The 20,079-nt window shown below is 38.6% G+C and overlaps 1 protein-coding gene across 1 annotated transcript in view; it reads right to left on the bottom strand.

The window, feature by feature from the left end:
* LOC311078024 (uncharacterized protein) overlaps positions 1-18,888 on the bottom strand; it is a 42,416-nt gene extending 23,528 nt beyond the window's left edge. Inside the window, exons 1-3 of the mRNA XM_084106667.1 lie at positions 18,764-18,888; positions 10,647-10,786; positions 7,740-10,042 (exon numbers count right to left, since the gene is read on the bottom strand). The gene's annotated coding sequence lies outside the window, so the exon portion shown is untranslated. The remainder of the gene's footprint in view (positions 1-7,739; positions 10,043-10,646; positions 10,787-18,763) is intronic.
* Between the last annotated feature and the right edge of the window lie 1,191 nt (positions 18,889-20,079).

Raw genomic sequence — 20,079 nt, 5'->3', positions numbered from 1 at the left:
AAGAGAGAAGAGTTTCCTGTTAAAACGGTGAGCCAAAACAATCTCGGTTACTGTAATTTCCTATTATCAGTGTAAAGCCGCTTTGGAACAATCTACATTGTTAAAAGCGCTATATAAATGAAGATGACTTGACATGAATGCAACTGCGAATTTTATCATTGAGCTTGTTTTTTTTTTAACAGGCTCTAAGGAAGGAAAATGCCCTTAACATGAAACTTTGCGTGTCTGTATAAAGTTGTCCTCCCATAGAGCCTATCATAAAGAACAAGCTTAACGTTAATGCAGTAAGACAGCCCCTGCAATTGCAATGTATTAAGTGGATCATCACCATATGTGGTGTATCTTACATGAATCTTTCCCAGAATCCAATCAGCCATTTAATAAGCTCAATAACTTGCTGGTCAATAATCTAGAGTTAAACCATGGGATTTTGTGTACTATGCAAGATTTTACTACTATCTGCCCTGACGTCTTTTTACCACCCCATTAAGATGTAGGCTATTGGTGAATTCATCTAAATCATACCTGATTCATGAATGTAATAAAGTTTGATCTAGGTTACCTAATCTGCCTTTTGTTTTTATAGGTAGTGCTCATGCACCAGGTTTTTCTGGCCTCTGTCTAGTTACGGGCCATTTGCAAGTTAGTTTTCAATTGATTTCTTTTTCTCATTTCATATTGTGAAATACTGGCGTCTGCCACCAGAGAGATGGAGGCTGAGGAAAAAGCATTATAAATGTATTTTTATTTGTCGTTTTGGTCTAACATTAAAAAAAGAACATGAAAAGTGCTTCTCCACATTTTTTGGAGACAACTGTTTCCATTTGTTTATTATGCAACAAAGATTGCTAAAGTCAACAGATATAACTAACAGACCTAGCAATAAATAATGATGCTGCCATCTTTCTAAAGTAATTTTGTCCCTCTTGTAATTTGGCTCCCCAGACAGCAACATAGTGTCGGCTCAGATCCGGCCCACATCTGGTAGCACTAGGTTTCTGTCTGGGTCTGAATCTCAGGTGAAAATGGTCTTTTAGACCCACCTCTACAACATTTTCATCTCCTTACCGTAACATTAAAACTGGATATATTTAAAAAAATTGAAGAGCTGGAAAAAGTGTGAAGGACTTGAAAGTCCTTGATTAGTGCTTGAATTTTACTCTCAAAAGGATGTACGAACCCTGAAACCAATAATGTAAAAACATTTGTCTATTTCTGCCACAATACCATGGTTACACTGAGCATTACTACATTAAATCCACAGTGAATATTTGTGATTTGTGGACTTTGTAACATAAACGACGGTAAATGCGAATTAGCTCAAGGATATAGGGGATTTTGGAAATATTAATAATCATAACTCATGGTCATAATTATTCAGAAATCGCATGTACATTTACTTTATCAATTATCGAGATTACCTGGTTCTGTAACTGGTCTGGTCATCAATCATTCGTCCAGCGAATAAATGTAAGATTATCACAGTTAAGAAGGGGTATCTATTTACAAATTCCAAGAAAGTTTATCTTCTGGCCACGAACATCAAACTTTCTGAGTTTATTAATTAAAACTACTCAATGTAGTCTATAATATCGAGCTTTTACCTTAATTAGATCTTTTGTTTCATTGACTTTATAAAAGCGGGCTTTCAAACACAGAGACAGTTAAAGTTGGATTTTAATAAATGTAAAAGAGATTATATGAGCTACAAATACAAACGTACGTAAAAATGCAAACAATAAAACAAACAAACATTTAACCAAACAAGAACATACGTGATCAGAATGAATGAAAGAAAGAAAGGAAGAAAGATATAGAGAGAAGGGAAAAGCTAGTAATTATTACATACAGAAACCTAAGAGCCAGACACCTGAAATAAGCTTTAGAGGGATCAAAAGATACTTGCAAGTTTGTTCTCTGTTCGGGTGAGGCTGAGACAGGAAGGAAGCGCGGACGGTGTCCTGTTTCTGCTGCGTCTTCCGGTGTCGCGGGAAGCTTGAAAGGCTCACTGAATGTAACATTTACCGGAAAATAAGATTCATCTCCCGTGAAGGGAGAGACAAATATATATATATCTTAGTTGCAAAAACGGCAGCTATGACTCGAACATGTGTTCGTTCGATAGAGAAGGCCGGAGCCTTCTTCAGATGTTCCTTGAAGCCGGGGAGAAGAGGAGGATGGGTGAGAGATCAGGGTGAGAGAGAGAGAGAAGTGGGGGTCTCTTCCTTTTAAAAGACATCTGTTTACACCCTCTTTTTGGGACAACAGCAAATCAGATCTTCTGATCTGAGGCGGTAAGAAAGTTTCTTTGTTTGAAGAAACGCCTACTTTGACTTTGTCATGTGAGAGATAGAATTCGTATTTTCTCTTTCAGAAAAGATAATACCCATAAGAATACATTTAATTGTAATCTCATACATATATGCAATTCCGTGAGATCACTACGATTAGAATGATACCAGACATGGTGTACAGAATATGGGAATACAGATATGCATTTCTAATGTAGGATTCTGAGCATTTTAAGAGTCAATTGATTTCTATGATAGAACATAGAAAATCTCAATCGCTTGGTAATTGTGATGATGTATTCATTGTTTTGTTTACCTTTCTGACAATGTATATATATATATATAGTTTGTGCAAGTATAAGTTTCCCTACACTTTGAAACGTTTAGTTCTACAAATGGGGACAATCTTTGAAAGATAAACAAATCATGTTGGAGATGGAGGAGATGACGACAGCCTTCACGCGGCCTCCTCCGTGAGTAGCAAGAAATGGTGCAAGACCAGCTTGCGAAACTAATGTCGCCAACCAGTCATCATCTAGCTGGCAGACCGAGGTGCAAGAGACCGAAGGGACATGGTGCGTCCATGTCAGGACGAGTGACCATCCCGACCATCGAGTACCAAGGTCTGTCGGTGTTCCAACTTAATGTAGAGGGCCTTACCACCGCCAAAATGGAAGTCATCTACCATCTCGCTGACTCCCACAAAGTAGCAGCCATCCTCCTCCAGGAGACACACCGTGACAGTGATAACATCCTCAAACTGCCCGGTTTCCAGCTTGCTGGGTCTACCCACAGCAAACAGCATGGACTTGCAACCTTTGTAAGGAACAACCTTAGTTGGACAGCCACTGGCCAATCTCCACCAGGCTCGAGTATCGAATGGCTGTCCACTAAGGTGCAGACCACAACGGTTGTCAATGTCTACAAGCCCCCACCATCAATGCTGACCATGGCATCACTTCCACCGGCACCTGCACCCGCCATCTATGCAGGGGACTTTAACTGCCAACACATAGACTGGGGTTACAGTCATACTACACCAAATGGAGAGACATTAAGCCAATGGGCCTCCAGTGCCAATGCGTTGCTGCTGTTCGACCCCAAAGAACCTCCAAGCTTCTTTTCAGCACGCTGGAACACCCACACCAACCCGGACTTGGCTTTCGCTGTGTGGCACACGGCTCAAAAGCCAGAGAGACGTGTCCTGGATAGGTTCCCCCGCTCACACCACCGACCGTCCATCATAAAGGTCCCATCCCTGGTGCAGCCAGTTGCAGGGAAACCCGTCAGGAGATGGAACTTTCGTAAGGCAAATTGGCAGTCATTCACTGAGGAGACAGAAAAGACAACATCCGGTCTCCCAGACCCAGACAACGCCGACGTGGACGCTGGGTATGCAGCCTACTGCAGAGTACTCCTTGGGGCAGCAAGGAAAACCATCCCCCGTGGCTTTAACACAAACTACATCCCGGGCTGGGATGGAGAATGCAGCCACCTCCTGCATGTCCACCAGCAGGCAAGCTCCAGGGAGGAAGTTGAAGAATCTGCAACGGTACTTCTGCAGAAGCTAGATGCCACCCGAAGGTCAAGGTGGACAGAAGTAGTTCAGTCAATTGACTTCACCCACTCCAGCCGTAAGGCGTGGCGGACAATAAACCAGCTGACAGGTAGAACACCATCGACCTCCCGGTGCCCAATAACAGCAAATGCCATCGCATCCCAGCTCCTTAAGAACAGCTGTTTCCCTGATGCTGATAAGAACTTTGCCCGCACAACATCACACCAGGTGACTTCCCTGTGTAGAGCAGCTAGTGTGGACGCCAACTTGTCAGGGGAATTTACAACAGCTGAACTCCAGACTGCCTTGAGTAAGACCAAACAAGGGAAAGCACCAGGCCATGATTACATCCACCCTGAGTTTGTGACTCACCAGAGTGTAAGAACATCTGTATGGCTCTGCTCATTCTACTCGACATGCCTTCGGAGGTCCAAGCTCCCGAAGATATGGCGCCGCGCTGCTGTCATAGCCCTTCCAAAACCAAACAAGCCTGCTGAAGACCCCAAATCCTATCGACCCATCTCACTGCTCTGCGTCCCATTCAAAACCCTGGAGAGGCTGATCTATAATCGTATCGAGCCAATAGTGGACCCTCAACTCCCACGGGAACAAGCTGGCTTCCGGCGCGGTCGGTCAACGGTTGACCAGGTGACACTGCTCACCCAAGACATTGAGGACAGCTTTCAGGAAAAACAGAAGGCTGGAGTAGTGTTGCTTGATCTCACAGCCGCTTACGATACCGTCTGGCACCGCGGACTCCACCTAAAGCTACTAAAGATCATTCCCGACCGGCACATGGTGAAGTTCATCATTGAGATGGTGACGAACCGCAGCTTCACCTTAAAGACCAGTGACGGTCAATGCAGCAGGCTTAGAAGGCTGAGGAATGGTGTTCCGCAGGGTTCTGTCCTCGCACCGATGTTATTCAATATCTACATCCACGACTTACCGGAAACAACATCCCGGAAATATGGTTACGCTGACGACCTGGCCATTATGATGAGACGACAAACATGGGAGCAGATGCAGGCCAGCCTAAACCAGGACATGGACACCTTGGCAGCCTACCTGCGTGAGTGGCGTTTACAGCTCAGCATCGGCAAGACAGTTGCAGCAGCTTACCACCTGAACAACAGTGAGGCCAGACGGGAACTGGACATATTCGTTAATAACAAGCGCCTTGAGTTCCAGCAAGCCCCACGGTACCTTGGCGTACGCCTGGATAGATCTCTAACATTCAAACAATACCTTGAAGAAGTGACGGCCAAAGTGTCATCAAGGGTCGCAATAATTCGACGTCTCGCTGGTACTAGCTGGGGTGCAACTGCCAAGGTGCTTCGAATATCAACAGTAGCTCTCGTCTTCTCCACAGCTGAATACTGTGCCCCAGCCTGGTGCAGAAGCCCACACGTCAGGAAAGTCGACACTGCCATAAACACCGCCCTTCGGACTATAACTGGATGCCTGAAATCTACCCCTGTCTACCATCTGCCAACACTAGCGGGAATTGCCCCGGCCGGCCTCCGACGAGAGGCTGCTACCCTCGCTCTTGCAAGGAAAGCCCAAAGATACAACTGGCATATCCTGCACAATACCACCACAACAGCACTGCCTCCTCATAGACTGAAGTCCCGCCACCCGTACAACAAGGCGGCACAAGACCTGCTCAGGTCCATCCCTGAGGACCTGTCTACAGAGGCATGGCTCGCGGCAGCCTGGAAGCAGGAGTGGGAGTCAGCTGGGCCCTCACGAATCCACCGTTACATCTATGACCCTGGAGGCGGTCTTGAAGGAGAGGATCTGCCACGCCGGCAATGGACTCTGCTAAACCGCCTGCGAACTGGGGTTGGACGTTACAAAGCATCGATGAGGAAGTGGGGCCTGGAGGACAGAGCAGTGTGTGAGTGTGGGGAGCCAGAGCAGACCGCTGAGCACATAATCACCACCTGTCCACTGTATAAACCACCCTCGGAGGCCGGCCTCTTCGACGTGGGACCTGAGATGAGAACGTGGCTGAGTTCTACTGAGCTGGACATTTGATGACGACACACGAAAGAAGAAATCATGTTTTTTGTCATCACATTAAAAATAACGTTAAAACTGGATAATATTTAAAAAAATGAAGAGCTGGAAAAAGTGTGATGGACTTGAAAGTCCTTGATTAGTGCTTGAATTTTACTCTCAAAAGGATGTACGAACCCTGAAATGAATAATGTAAAAACATTTGTCTATTTCTGCCACAATACCATGGTTACAGTTAGCATTACTACATTAAATCCACAGGGAATATTGGTGATATGTGGACTTAAAAGCCATATAACTTAAAACTTCATGAACTTGTTTGTTCAAGGCACAATGTTTCTACTGGCTTCCAAGTCAGTGCCCATGATTTACTCACTCTCAACTCATCCTAGGTGTGTATGACATTCTTCTTTTAGACGAATACAATCTGAGTTATATTAAAAAATGTCCTGGCTCTTCAAGATTTTATAATGGATTATAATGAATTTCCATTCACTTGCAGTCTAGAACCCTGTGTACTGCCGTGCAAAGGCAAAAGACCGTAACTTCGTTTTTGGTCGAAAATGAGTTATTTATATTTTTGGCACATTCAAGACCTCCTTTATCATGTGGATAAGTATCTTGAATCAATTCCGTTGTTTTTTCGAGAAAATAATGAATTGTCTTAACAGTAACTTCCAAAAGCCCATGAGAAACAAAGGCAGAACACCGTAACATCAGTGACCGCTCTTTGGCTTTGTTTTGGAACGCTCGAAATGGAGTTACGGTACTCTGCCTTTGTTTAGCCGCGCGTCAATATGAAGTTACTGTGCCGGTGTTCTATCAGATAATGCTACCTACCAGATTGTACGCTTATCAGTCCCTCTAACTTCTGATGTCCTCAGAGCTTTGTCCTGCACAGTTGCGGTCAGAACATTTGATATGGTCTGAACCCGCCGTCGACAAACGTGCGATATCGATCGCGAAGGATTATGCAGAGTTGACAGAAAAACGTTACACATTGCCGTATCAGATGAATACGACCAAGAATTAAAGCCCCGCCTCACCCAGTTCGGGTACAGGACCTGGTTGAAACACTCGTGCATCTAGCTGGCAGAGTGCCAAAACTTCGCCGGCGCCTTCAGCCCCGCCCTAAACACGGTCGAGCCAATGCTGGACTAATATATCTATGGAGGTATTTTGTCATGTCAAATGTATTAATAATGCCATCAGAATGCAACCAAAGCCCATGCTAGCAATAAGTAGATGGCCATAAATAATTGTAAATCATACAAAATAAATGCCATGATCACTAAATTTTATACAAGTGTTACTATAATGATTTTGTTAATGGTGATCAGCAACCAAATATTGATAATGTGGAAGTTACTGCCTTTTGCCTTGGTATGACTTCTCACTTTTTGCTGACAATACAAAGGCAGAGTACAGTAACTTTAAAATAGTGGTCAAAAGTCAAGTTTGACCTCAAGATTTTTTTATGTATATAATTTCCATTACTAAAACATCTATTTGCCAGATTTCCAGTGTCCTACCTATAATTAATTTGACGGGACAACTAAAAATCTTTAAAGTCATTTTTCTCAGTTCCACACTCTAGCGACTTAAGGTCTTTTGCCTTTGTAGGGCAGTGCTTTATTTCTGCTTTACATGAGCGCCACCTACTGTCAGAGAGCGAATTTGTGTTTTTTGCATTGATCTAAACTAATCGACAAATGAGATATTCCTGTTGGTTGAACACGAGTTAATCGATACCAATCAATCAACAAAGTGTCCTGTGCTCACCACACACCGGCTATAGGTGGAGAGGAGAGATTTGGCTATACACAGAAGAGACTTTGTTGCTCAGCACATGAACATAAACTACTTACTGTGATCTCAGACTTGAGGTGATGTGGTTTCTCCACTGTATGGATCTTCATGTGTCGCTTCAGGTGAGTTTTAAAAGAGAAACTCTCTCCACACTGATCACACGTGTGCAGCTTCTCTGTGCTGTAGATCCTCTCATGTGATTTCAGATTTGCTAACTGACTGAATCTCTTGTCACAGTGTGAACACATGTAAGGTTTTTCTCCAGTGTGGATCCTCTCATGTGATTTCAGATGTGATGACTGACTGAATCTCTTGTCACAGTGTGAACACTTGTAACGTTTTTCTCCAGTGTGAATTCTCTGGTGCCGTTTTAAACTGTTTGCTGTAATAAAAGTCTTCTCACACTCAAAGCACATGTACTCTCTCACACCAGTGTGGATTTTCTCATGTGCATGTAAAGATTGCAGCAGTGAAAAACTCTTTCCACATACAGAACATGAATGCGGCTTCTCCTTCGTATGAACTGTCAGGTGTGTCTTCAGGTCTGATGACCTAAGAAATGTTTTCCCGCACTGATCACAAGGGAATGGCTTCTCTCCGGTATGAACTCTCATGTGAACAACAAGATTATGTTTGTTTGAGAAACTCTTCCCACACTGATCACAGGGGAACAGCTTCTCTCCAGTGTGGATCCTCATGTGTTGCTTCAGGTAACTTTTACAATAGAAACTTGTTCCACACTGATCACACTTATAAGGTTTTTCTCCAGTGTGGATCCTCTCATGTGATTTCAGATTTGCTAACTGACTGAATCTCTTATCACAGTGTGAACACATGTAAGGTTTTTCTCCAGTGTGGATCCTCTCATGTGATTTCAGATTTGCTAACTGACTGAATCTCTTATCACAGTGTGAACACATGTAAGGTTTTTCTCCAGTGTGGATCCTCTCATGTGTTTTCAGATGATCTGACAGACTGAATCTCTTGTCACAGTGTGAACACTTGTAACGTTTTTCTCCAGTGTGAATTCTCTGGTGCCGTTTTAAATGTTCAGCTGTAGTAAAAGTCTTCTCACACTCAAAGCACATGTACTCTCTCACACCAGTGTGAATTTTCTGATGTCTATGTAAACTATCCAGCAGTGAAAAACTCTTTCCACACACAGAACATGAATGTGGCTTCTCCTTCGTATGAACTCTCAGGTGTGTCTTCAGGTCTGATGACCTAAGAAATGTTTTGCCGCATTGATCACATGAGAACGGCTTCTCTCCGGTGTGGATCATCATGTGACGCACAAGCCTTTGTTTACATGAGAATCTCTTTTCACACTGATCACATGAGAACGGCTTCTCTCCAGTATGAACTCTCATGTGAACAACAAGATTATGTTTGCTTGAGAAACTCTTCCCACACTGATCACAGGGGAACAGCTTCTCTCCAGTGTGGATCCTCGTGTGTCGCTTCAGGTAACTTTTACAATAGAAACTTGTTCCACACTGATCACACTTGTAAGGTTTTTCTCCAGTGTGGATCCTCTCATGTGTTTTCAGATTTTCTGACTGACTGAATCTCTTGTCACAGTGTGAACACTTGTAACGTTTTTCTCCAGTGTGAATTCTCTGGTGCCGTTTTAAACTGTTTGCTGTAATAAAAGTCTTCTCACACTCAAAGCACATGTACTCTCTCACACCAGTGTGTATTTTCTCATGTCTATGTAAAGTTTGACGCAGTGAAAAACTCTTTCCACACACAGAACATGAATGCGGCTTCTCCTTCGTATGAACTGTCAGGTGTGGCTTCAGGTCTGATAACCTAAGAAATGTTTTGCCGCATTGATCACATGTGAACGGTCTCTCTCCGGTGTGGATCCTCATGTGACGCGCAAGATTTTGTTTACATGAGAATCTCTTTTTACAGTGATCACATGTGAACGGCTTCTCTCCAGTGTGAACTCTCATGTGAATCTCAAGACCATCTTTGCTTGATAAACTCTTTCCACACTGAGTGCAGGTGAAAGATTTCTTGGCTCTTCTTTTCTTTAAAAATGTATTTTTAGTCTTTGAGCGACTCAAAGGTTTTTCTCCAGGATTGACATGATGTTCCTCCTCCACTTCACTCAGTTCTTCACTCTCCTCCTCCACTTCACTCAGTTCTTCACTCTCCTCCTTCACTTCACTCAGTTCTTCACTCTCCTCCTCCACTTCACTCAGTTCTTCACTCTCCTCCTCCACTTCACTCAGTTCTTCACTCTCCTCCTCCACTTCACTCAGTTCTTCACTTTCCTCCTTCACTTCACTCAGTTCTTCACTCTCCTCCTCCACTTCACTCAGTTCTTCACTCTCCTCCTTCACTTCCATCTGGTCTGACATGAAAGAAAAATGTATTAAATTACATTTTCAGTACATCAAAATAATTCAAAGAGAGAAATATAAAGTGAATGAACATGAAAGTGTAATGGTAGAAAGTAGACAATTGCTATAAAATATTATGATAATTTGATGCCTTTTTATAAATGTATTATTTGTCCTTGAAAACTTTCCATGAATGAGGTAAATTTATCTTCCAATTATTATTTTTAAAACATTGACCCAAATCCCTAGTTACCGTCTGTAGAAATTTCACATGCTCAAAGTGTAGAGTGTCAACCTTACTGTAAGAAGAATGATGATATTTGACAAATACAACTTTATCAGTTACTTGGTGTAAACTATGTTGAAAATGACTATTGAACCAGATATAAAATAAATGTAAAATAAAACAGATAAAATAGTATTTAGCTTGATCTGATGTTGACAATCAATATAAAAATGTCTCAAACCTCCCTTTACTGAACATTTGTTGAAGAAAACCCAGAACATTCTGACCGTTTCATAGTTTAACTGTTTATCTAAATGTGATGAAGTGCTTGAATGTTTCTAACATGAATGTTCTTCAGCCTCATGAATGAATGAAGAATAAACACCAACCTCTTTGTTCTCCAGGATCTTCAGTGTGTTTCATTCTGCAGGGTTCTGGATCACTCATGGTCTCACTGTCCTCTTTAATAAACTCAGTCTTTGCAGATTTCAGCTCTTCCTGATGCTCTGATGCTCGTCTTCACTTGTAGCTGATGGGAATTGACAGAATTTATTGGAGAATTACAGTGGGAGGAGCTTCACTGACCATGTGACTGATGTGGGAGGAGCTTCACTGACCATGTGACTGATGTGGGAGGAGCTTCATTGCTGATCTGCCCAAAATCTAAAATATATCAGTTACTGAGTTTGTTTTTATACTAAATGACACTTATATGCAACAAATAAATGGCACTTTTAAAATATTATGATCATTTGCAGAACGCCTTTTTATAAATTGATTATATGTCCTTGAAACTTTCCATGAATGAGGTAAATTTATCTTCCAATTATTATTTTTTAAAACATTATAGACACAAATCCCATGTTTCTTTAGCAAAAACTGTTAAATATATTTGATCAATGACCCAATTATCTAACATGATATTAACATTTAAATATACAATACTGCCATATTTTGACACCAACTTTGAGATCGATATTTATTTTACTAAAAACGTTTTAATTATTAATGGCCATTCACACTAGACTTTTCCTTGCACTGACCTCCATACGCATGTGAAAGTGGGACACCAGAAACACAAGCTCAAGTGAATTACCCTGTGAGAAATAACAATTCATTCATTATTTGTATTGCTAATCCTAACATTATTCTGCTTCTTCATTAAAATACAGGTATCTAGAAATAAAGAAAAGAATATAAATAATCTAAATTCTTCCAAATATAAATGATGGTAAGACAAACAGTTAATAAAAAACACAGAAATAAAGGTACATATAGCAACCAACAAATCCCCTCAGTCTGGTGACACCAATGAAATGAGCTTTAAGTGTCAATTTACAGGAGATCTGAAGACATCAGCATAATAAATGAGGTGAAAACAGGAACTATTGTCATGAAATAAAGAGTGTTTTCAGCAGATCTGTTAATATTGATGAGCCTCAGACTATCAACACGCCATTCAACAAGCCATTCAGGATCATCAGCATATCATCTCACTTTATTCTGAGTGTTTGCTGTTAGAAACACATTATTTGAGTCAGGATACATGATAAAAGCCTATAAAACTGCTATATTGAAAGACAATAGTGTACTTTCTCACAATATGACATGGATAAAACATCAACAACACAAAAACAATCACTAATGATCTTCATCAATCACTACAGATAAATAATTACAGCAGCGCATAATATGTCCACATTAATCTTATCTAAATATAGCTAGTTTGATCTTATGACAACTACATTAATCACTATAAAGTAGTTAGATCATTAAAATAACAATGCACAGAATTGATAATATATATATATAAAATGAGTTTGTCATGTCATTTTGCTGTGTACTGGACCTATTCACTGCTCCATCAACGTTTCATGACAAATCGCTATATTTACTTGTTTAAAATGTACTGCAAGATGCAGTTTCTTTCCAAAACGAGATAAGCGTAAACCTATTTTTAGCCTAAACGGGATATATCCTCTCAACCAATCAGAATTCGGTGAGCGTTCTACGCAATCCAAATAGGCGCCGATCTGAACAGAGGTTTGTTACTTTGTTTATGTTCATTCATTCCTCAAAATGAGTGCTTTAGTAACACTTTTGATGGCCTTGATGAGCCAGTGAGACCTACACCTGGGGGTAGAAAACGCAGACTGGACAAAGAAAATCACAAAAAACAACAAAAAAAGAAGGTTTGTCACTCAGGTGGCGCGTTAATACCAACAGTGGGATGTCAACACAAAGCTGCCGCCAAAGGTTTCTGTCAGGCCGAGAGGCTGTCGCCGGACGATCTGATGGTAAATTTCAACTATTTTTATGAAAAACAAAACAAGGTTGACCAGGACCAGGCCATACTTAATCTCCTGGACATCACGCAAGTGACAAAGGAAGCGTCCGAAAGTCCAGGACATTAACAAACAAAAAGACCGGAACGTATCTGTTAAGTATAGTCTTTTGTGCAACAGACATCCAGAGAAAGTGCCCGTTTGCAAGGCGACCTTCATAAAAGTGTTTGGTGAGTACAACTTTCGTTTCATAATTGACTAGTATAATACTGTTTTGTAGGTTTCCCCCTCGCGATAAAGATATTTTCCTGTAAAGAAGCCTGCTAACGTGACATTAAAAGTACTGAATAGTTCTAATAGCCTAATAGCCTAAATGTGTTACTAAATGATTTGAATGTATTTTTAACATTGTTGTATTTAAGGACTGGTATTTGTATGTGTGTTATTTTTAAATTATTTATTTTATGTGGTGTACAATATTAGAACATGTCACTGGAAATATTTATTTTATTTTTACTATTTATTTTATTTTATTTTATTTTACTATTTATTTTATTTGGCTTTTATTTATTTCATGCATTTGCACTTATTTAATTTATATTCATTTATACTATGAGTACCTGATTATATGTTGCATGTTCTCTTGTTTGTTTTTTAAAAGACAAACCATCATTTTTTTCCAAAAATTGATGGATTTATAGCGTTTTGAAAAATAAATAAATAAACTTTGAATTTATCATCAACAATATTGTTGTTTGATTTAATAATCATTGTTCAACGTGTTCAGACTGAGCCAAAATAAAACATTTTAACAGGATAAATTGAATATTCACAAAATGTGTGGGTCTAGGTAAAAAATGTAATTTTCCTGAAAACTACTGAAATGGATTTATCCCGTTTTGGAAAAGAGCTCCTCATATATATATATATATATATATATATATATATTTTAATTCAATGTCTCACTTGGCTCATTATAGGCTCAATGTAAAGCATTTAGCAGTATCTGTTCCAGTATGACACTTGATTTTTGATTCATTTGATTTTCACTTGATTTATTTGAGATTGATTCCCATATCAGTTCCCCTCACTGATCTCAAACTGACTTTGATTTCTGACTTGACGAGACAATCACACTGACGAACACAAAAGGGTCAATGACGTGACGCCTAAATTTTCTGTCCGATTGCATTTTTTCAGGCAAAAATGGGTTTAAATGCATAAAAAGATACTGTATATTTATAGTACCTCTCCCATGTATGTACTCACTTTAACTTTTAAAAAACCTTTACTTATTTGTTATTTTTTTTGTTATTTAAAGTGTCAAAACATCATGTGGTGCGACCGTCCGGCCATAACTTCTGTTTTGAAAACGTCTTTGAAATTACTCTGAATTTATTCAAATTTATTTTCTGCACTATTTGGCATGATTTCCAAAGTGTTTTGTAATCCTTTAAAAAAAATCAAAGCATTTGTATTTATATTTCCATCATAATATACAAACAAACTTTGTCCGATGATGTCCATTTTATGAAATATCATGTGGTGCGACCATCAAGGAACTACCATTTTGGGACTTATATGTTGAAAACTATTCAAACACAGGAAGTTACATCATAAACCAATTTACCAAGGACCCATGGAAGCAGCAAGCAGGTTTGTAATTCTCTCAAATTGGAAAAAAAATAAACCTTTGTAATGGTTGGTATGTAGTTGCCACATTTGGATGTCATGTGGTATAACCTCAAAAAAATAATAATATTAAAGTTATTTCTACAAATATATATCTTTATTATAAAATTCATAGTGACCTTTTTTGGCAAGCTAGCTTGTTTTGTTTAGGTGGCCAATTCTGTGCCTGTAAATTATGACTGAATTTGAAAATATCATGTGGTGCGACCAAATATCATGTGGTGCGACCACTGCAGACTGTTTTCCATGATATATGTCCTAGATTGGCAGTTTTATGCTTTTATATTCACTTGACGGTTTATATAAAAAAAGTACTTTAGTATCATTTGGAATAGATTTTTATGCAATTTGGGATATTTTTTTTTATAGATTTCAGACAGTTTGTGTATACTCTTTGTACAATATGAGAAAAATGCAACAAAAAAAAATTAGACATTGTAATTTCAGTTTAGTAATAATGCATTTATTAGTAGTGTATTTATTATTGCCTATTTATTTATTTAAAACTATTTTAATTTATTTTACCAGATGCCACTGCCAAGCGAAAAAATTCTGACCCTGCAACAAGAGCAGAGTACCTTGATAGGAGAAGAGTGAAATATTATTACAGTTTAAAATATCTGTTTTCTATGTGAATATATAGTAAACTGTAATTTATTCCTATGATCAAAGCTAAATTTGCAGCATCGTTACTCCAGTTTTCAGTGTCACATGATCCTTCAGAAATAATTCTAATATGTAACCCTAGACCACAAAACCACTCAATGGGTCAATGTCACATGGGTAAATTTTTTGAAATTGAGATTTATACATCATATGAAAGCTGAATAAATAAGCTTTCCATTGATGTATGATTTGTTAAGATAGAACAATATTTGGCCGATACAACTGAAAATCTGGAATCTGAGGGTGCTACAAAATCGAAACATTGAGAAAATCGCCTTTAAAGTTGTCCATTTATGTTTGCAATATTGCTATATTCACTCACAAAAATAAATGTTTATAAATTTATGGTAGGACATTTACAAAATATAAAACATGATCTTTATTTAATATCCTAATGATTTTTTGGAATAAAAGAAAAATCGATAATTTTGACCCATACAATGTATTGTTGGCTATTTGCACAAATACCCTGTGCGACTTGTGACTGGTTTTGTGATCCAGGGTCACTAATGATTTGCTGCTCACGAAACATTTCTGATTATTATCAATGTTCATATTTTTTTTGGAAACTGTGATACATTTTATATGTCAGGATTATTTGATGAATATAAAGTTCAAAAGAACAGCATTTATTTGAAATAGAATCTTTCGGAACATTATAGCCTGTGCCTGAATGTGACACTGAATGTGTCCTTGATTAATAAAGTATTAATTACTTTAAAAAACTATTGACTCCAAATGTTACCTGTATACAATACTTTTATTAAATAATTTATATCTATAACATTATTATTTGTTAGAAAGAAATTCTAAGTCAAGTTAAATTAAATGGTGCACTTGTTTTTGTGAAGTGATTTTTTTTTTATAAAAGTGAGTTTATAAAATGTTTATGTTCAGGAAAATTCTGTGAAATTTGTATAAAATCTGGTTTAAATAAATTTTTTTGTATAAAATGTATTGTTCATTGATCTCTTTAAATAGATTTTTAACTATATAAGGTTTTCGTGTCATTTGGAGCGACCACTTATCATGTGGTGCGACCAATAAAAGCTATCACTGTATTAAATTTAAAATAAAATATCTTATTTCTGTGGCTGAAATATGAATCACTGATACAGTATGCTTTAGTAAATTATATTTTTAAAACATTTCTATCAGTTTTATGCGATTTACAGGAAAAATAAGTCTGTTAACTGCATTTTAGAAGGCGATTGAAATTGCAGAACAAAAATATGAGATCATTATATACAAAAACTCAAAAGAAATTCAAATACTCTGTTTTTAAACACTTTAATTACGGAGAACGTAAAAAAAAATACATTTATGTTAAGGAAATTAATTAATTTTAAGATAAATCACGGTCGCCCCACATGACATTTTTTAAGCCTATGGACAATTCATCTAGATGAAAAAACACTAAAATCACTTAATTTAAATTTTTTATTTGAATTTATATGTACACAACATTCTTAATGATTGAACAATTGCAATATATATATTGTTAATTTTGGTATTTTAAAATTGGCCTGTTGAAAATCCTTATACGTCATTGACCCATAATCGCTCAGGTCTGAATGAACTCAACATCTCCTCATGCTCGCTGCTGCTGCACTAAATGTTTATTTCAGAAGGAAGACGCCAGAAAAGACGCACAAGTAGGCTATCGCTGTGATCGATGAAAACAATACAGAAATTAGTCTGTCGCTTAATCAAACTGTATAAAGTGTGTGTGATGGTTGTGTAAATATGAGAAATACCGCAAACTGCTCTCCTCACCTCAGAAAACCCAGTGTAATCTGTTTGACAGGTGCAAAGAGCTATCAGTGCGTTTAATTAATCAAACTGAACTGAATACTGAACTGATTTTCACGCTGGGGTCATACATGTAGTCATAAAAGGTCATACATGTAGCCTAGCTATGATACTTATTATGATACAGGTTTGGCGTATTTTAATATTTATAGTGGGTAGGGGTGCACCGAAATTTCGGTCGCCGAAAATTTTCGGCCGAAATGGCATTATCGGTTTCGGGCCGAAATAAAAAAAACAGCCGAAAACGTAAACCGAAAATGAATGTCACCCGCCCCTCCCATCCGTGCGCAAGCGCTTAGGTTTCACTCACGGTCGAGCTGTTATCACGCGTCTGCCTATCAAAGATTAAGCATGTCAAATGGCTGTCACTTATTGCACAATCGATCGGACAAACCAACACAAGTTTCGAAAACGAAAATAGGGAATCGATTTTAAACACAAGTTTCGAAAACGAGAATAGGGAATCGATTTTAACGGCCTTCTCTCGGAGCGCGTCCAGCTCATCACTATACGCTCGCAGCGAACGCGCGTCACACAGCAACTGCAGGTTCTGACACACACACACACACACACACACACACACACACACACATAGCCTATTTCTGCAAAATATAGTGCACAATATGTAGCCTTCAGTAATGTTTTTCATTGATGTTATGGCAGTCCACATTGCTGACTTGTGCGCGTCTCAAGCGCCCTCTTTACGTTCGCCCTAATGCCTGTTTAGTTGTCCGTGGATTTGCCTATATTTGCTGTTGAAAACGGATCAACGCCAAATATAGGCAATTTACTAACGCTTCAATGAACACTTTGCCTATGTCTCAAAAATCGAACAGGATTTTTTTTTTTTTCACAAAAATGACAGCCCTATTACGAGAGGACACCAAAGTTACAATAGGCTATGTAACATTTTGTTCTGCAAAAATCTCCAAAATTGTGGATTTTTTTTCACAATTTTTAAAAAACTATATTATTTGATGGAACATAAAACTTGAAGAATAATTATTATTTATATTTATTGTTAAAAATATTTTATGTTTTGTTATGTAACTGTTAATAAAAGTTTGATTATTATATTGTGATTTTTCATTTCAGATCCATTAAATTCAAGCAATATATATAAGTTTTTAAAAGAAGCCATTTTCGGCCTCAGTTTCGGTTTTCGGCCAAGTGCATCCTAAATTTTCGGTTTCGGCCCAGAATTTTCATTTCGGTGCATCACTAATAGTGGGCTTACAGTAATAGAATATTCTGATATATGATATAAAGTGACCAGACGTCCAAGATAAAAAATGGGAACATAATCCCCGAAAAGGGGGGAAAAACTGGGACATTTTGACTATCAATCTGATTGAAAAAAAATAATGTTGTGTCTTCAAAAACAAAACGGGGACGGAGGTGTTTTTCTGTATTTGGCCAGGGACAGGCCACCAAAAACGGGGACTGTCCCCTGAAACTGGGGACGTCTGGTCACCCTTTGATACTTGATGGCTATGTTATTTTGCAAATCACACACTATGATAGGGAAGCAGAAAGATAGATTACAGTCAGATATTTCAATAAGGAACAATAGGCTATATGATTATATTATATTAGTTTCTTCAAAGCTTTATATTTGTCTCTCTCTCTCTCTCTCTCTCTCTCTCTCTCTCTGTCACACACACACACAAAATAGTGAAGCTACCACCAAAATACTAAGTTACTATAGCTAAGCTACAAGTAGTGACTGCCCAACACTGATAATAGCCTACAGTCTGTGTCACTTTTGTACTCACTGGCCAATTTTATACCAGTAATATTTGTTTTATTTATAATACAATAGCATTCTTGTGTCAGTTGTAATCAGAGTCAGTGTTATGGAATATGAATGATCAAGTCTCAGTTCATAGCCGGGTCACCGGTTAAACACCGGCTGGTAAAGTAAACATAGCCTGCTAAGTTAGCTGGCTACGATTTCATCACAGTTATCAAAGATCCTTGCTCCTTATCAACTCTCTGGTAATATTCTATTCACAAAATACAAACAAAAGTACGGTAAAGTTAAATCTTACTTGTGAAAAGTAATCCCCCGAGCCCTATTTGCGATGGTCCGCCGATATGAGAAGGAATATGTAGTGATGTGATGTTCGGCACTGAGGGTTCGAAGCTTGTATCCAAAAAACATCTGAAGCAGTGTATCGGAGCTTGATTCGTTTCGCCATAACCACGTGATCTGTGACGTCCGAATCTTCGTTTCCAAACACAGTCACGTGACTGCTTCGTGTTCAGATTCAAAAATAGCGCGAACCCCTTGATCAGGGGCCCATTCTTCGTACGTCGCTAACTCACTTAGCTGGATTTGATTGTTGGCGATTTGGCATGATCTTGGATTGTTTGGTTCTTCGACGCTCATCCTGGACTTGCTGTCATAGCAACAGGAGCGCAATCTTAAACCTGCTCGGGAGCAGGCTTATTTCGTGTTAACAGGATTAGATCCCGGCTTCATAAACGGAGCTGATACGGGAAGTCCAGCGCAGCGCGATAGTGCACTTTCTGAGAGATATATTTTTTCTCGTGATTCGTGAGATTGTCGTTTTTTGTCGCTTTTAGGTTTAAAAAACAGTTTTAGTTTTTTTTTGTGGCATTTCCAAGCCACTTAAGACCCAATGTTGTAAAGCAGTTTTTATTTTTTATTTTTATTTTTTTTTAGGCTATCATAATTTTTTATGAAGATCATACAATCATGACCATGCCGATTACAGATATGTCACTCAGGCTTCACTAACGTGATTGGTAGACTATACCATAGACTGCCATCAAGGGCTCAATGAAGGGGATTATGTGAACAGAAAGGGGATTCACAATGTAAATGTGCAGCCCAGTAACTATTGTGATTCTTAATATTCCAGATTAGTAATATTATATCAAATAAAAAAAAGGCAGTTGACTAAAATCTTCCATATCACAAGTGTGAAAGCAAAATGGCCAGGATCTGTGCATGACTTAAGAATTTTCAGAGATTCACATTTATGCACATTATTTGAAAGTGGTAAGGAAAGTTCCACAATTAAATATCAAGCTCATTGTATTACACACACTTATGCTGATCCTAACAGAACTGCATTTTTTCATAGGTGATTATGACATGCTCCTGCCTGCAGACAGGTGTTTTATGACCCCATTCCCTGACCCAAACCAGTTACAATGCAGCTCTAGCCAGGACAAGGGCACACAATGAAATGATCTTTGGGTAACTAAAAGGAAGATTTCAGTGTCTGAAAAGTCTGAGGGTTGCACACCTGACAGGGCCTGTGACATTGTTGCATGTGCCATATTACACAACATTGCCAAAAAAAAAAAACCACACTTTTTATTAAATGTTTAATAA

This window comes from Abramis brama (genome assembly GCF_963993115.1).
Source record: "Abramis brama genome assembly, chromosome: 1".
Lineage (NCBI taxonomy): Eukaryota > Metazoa > Chordata > Actinopteri > Cypriniformes > Leuciscidae > Abramis > Abramis brama.
The sequence above is the reverse complement of the archived record's forward strand: the minus strand, read 5'-3'. Positions and strand labels throughout refer to the sequence as shown.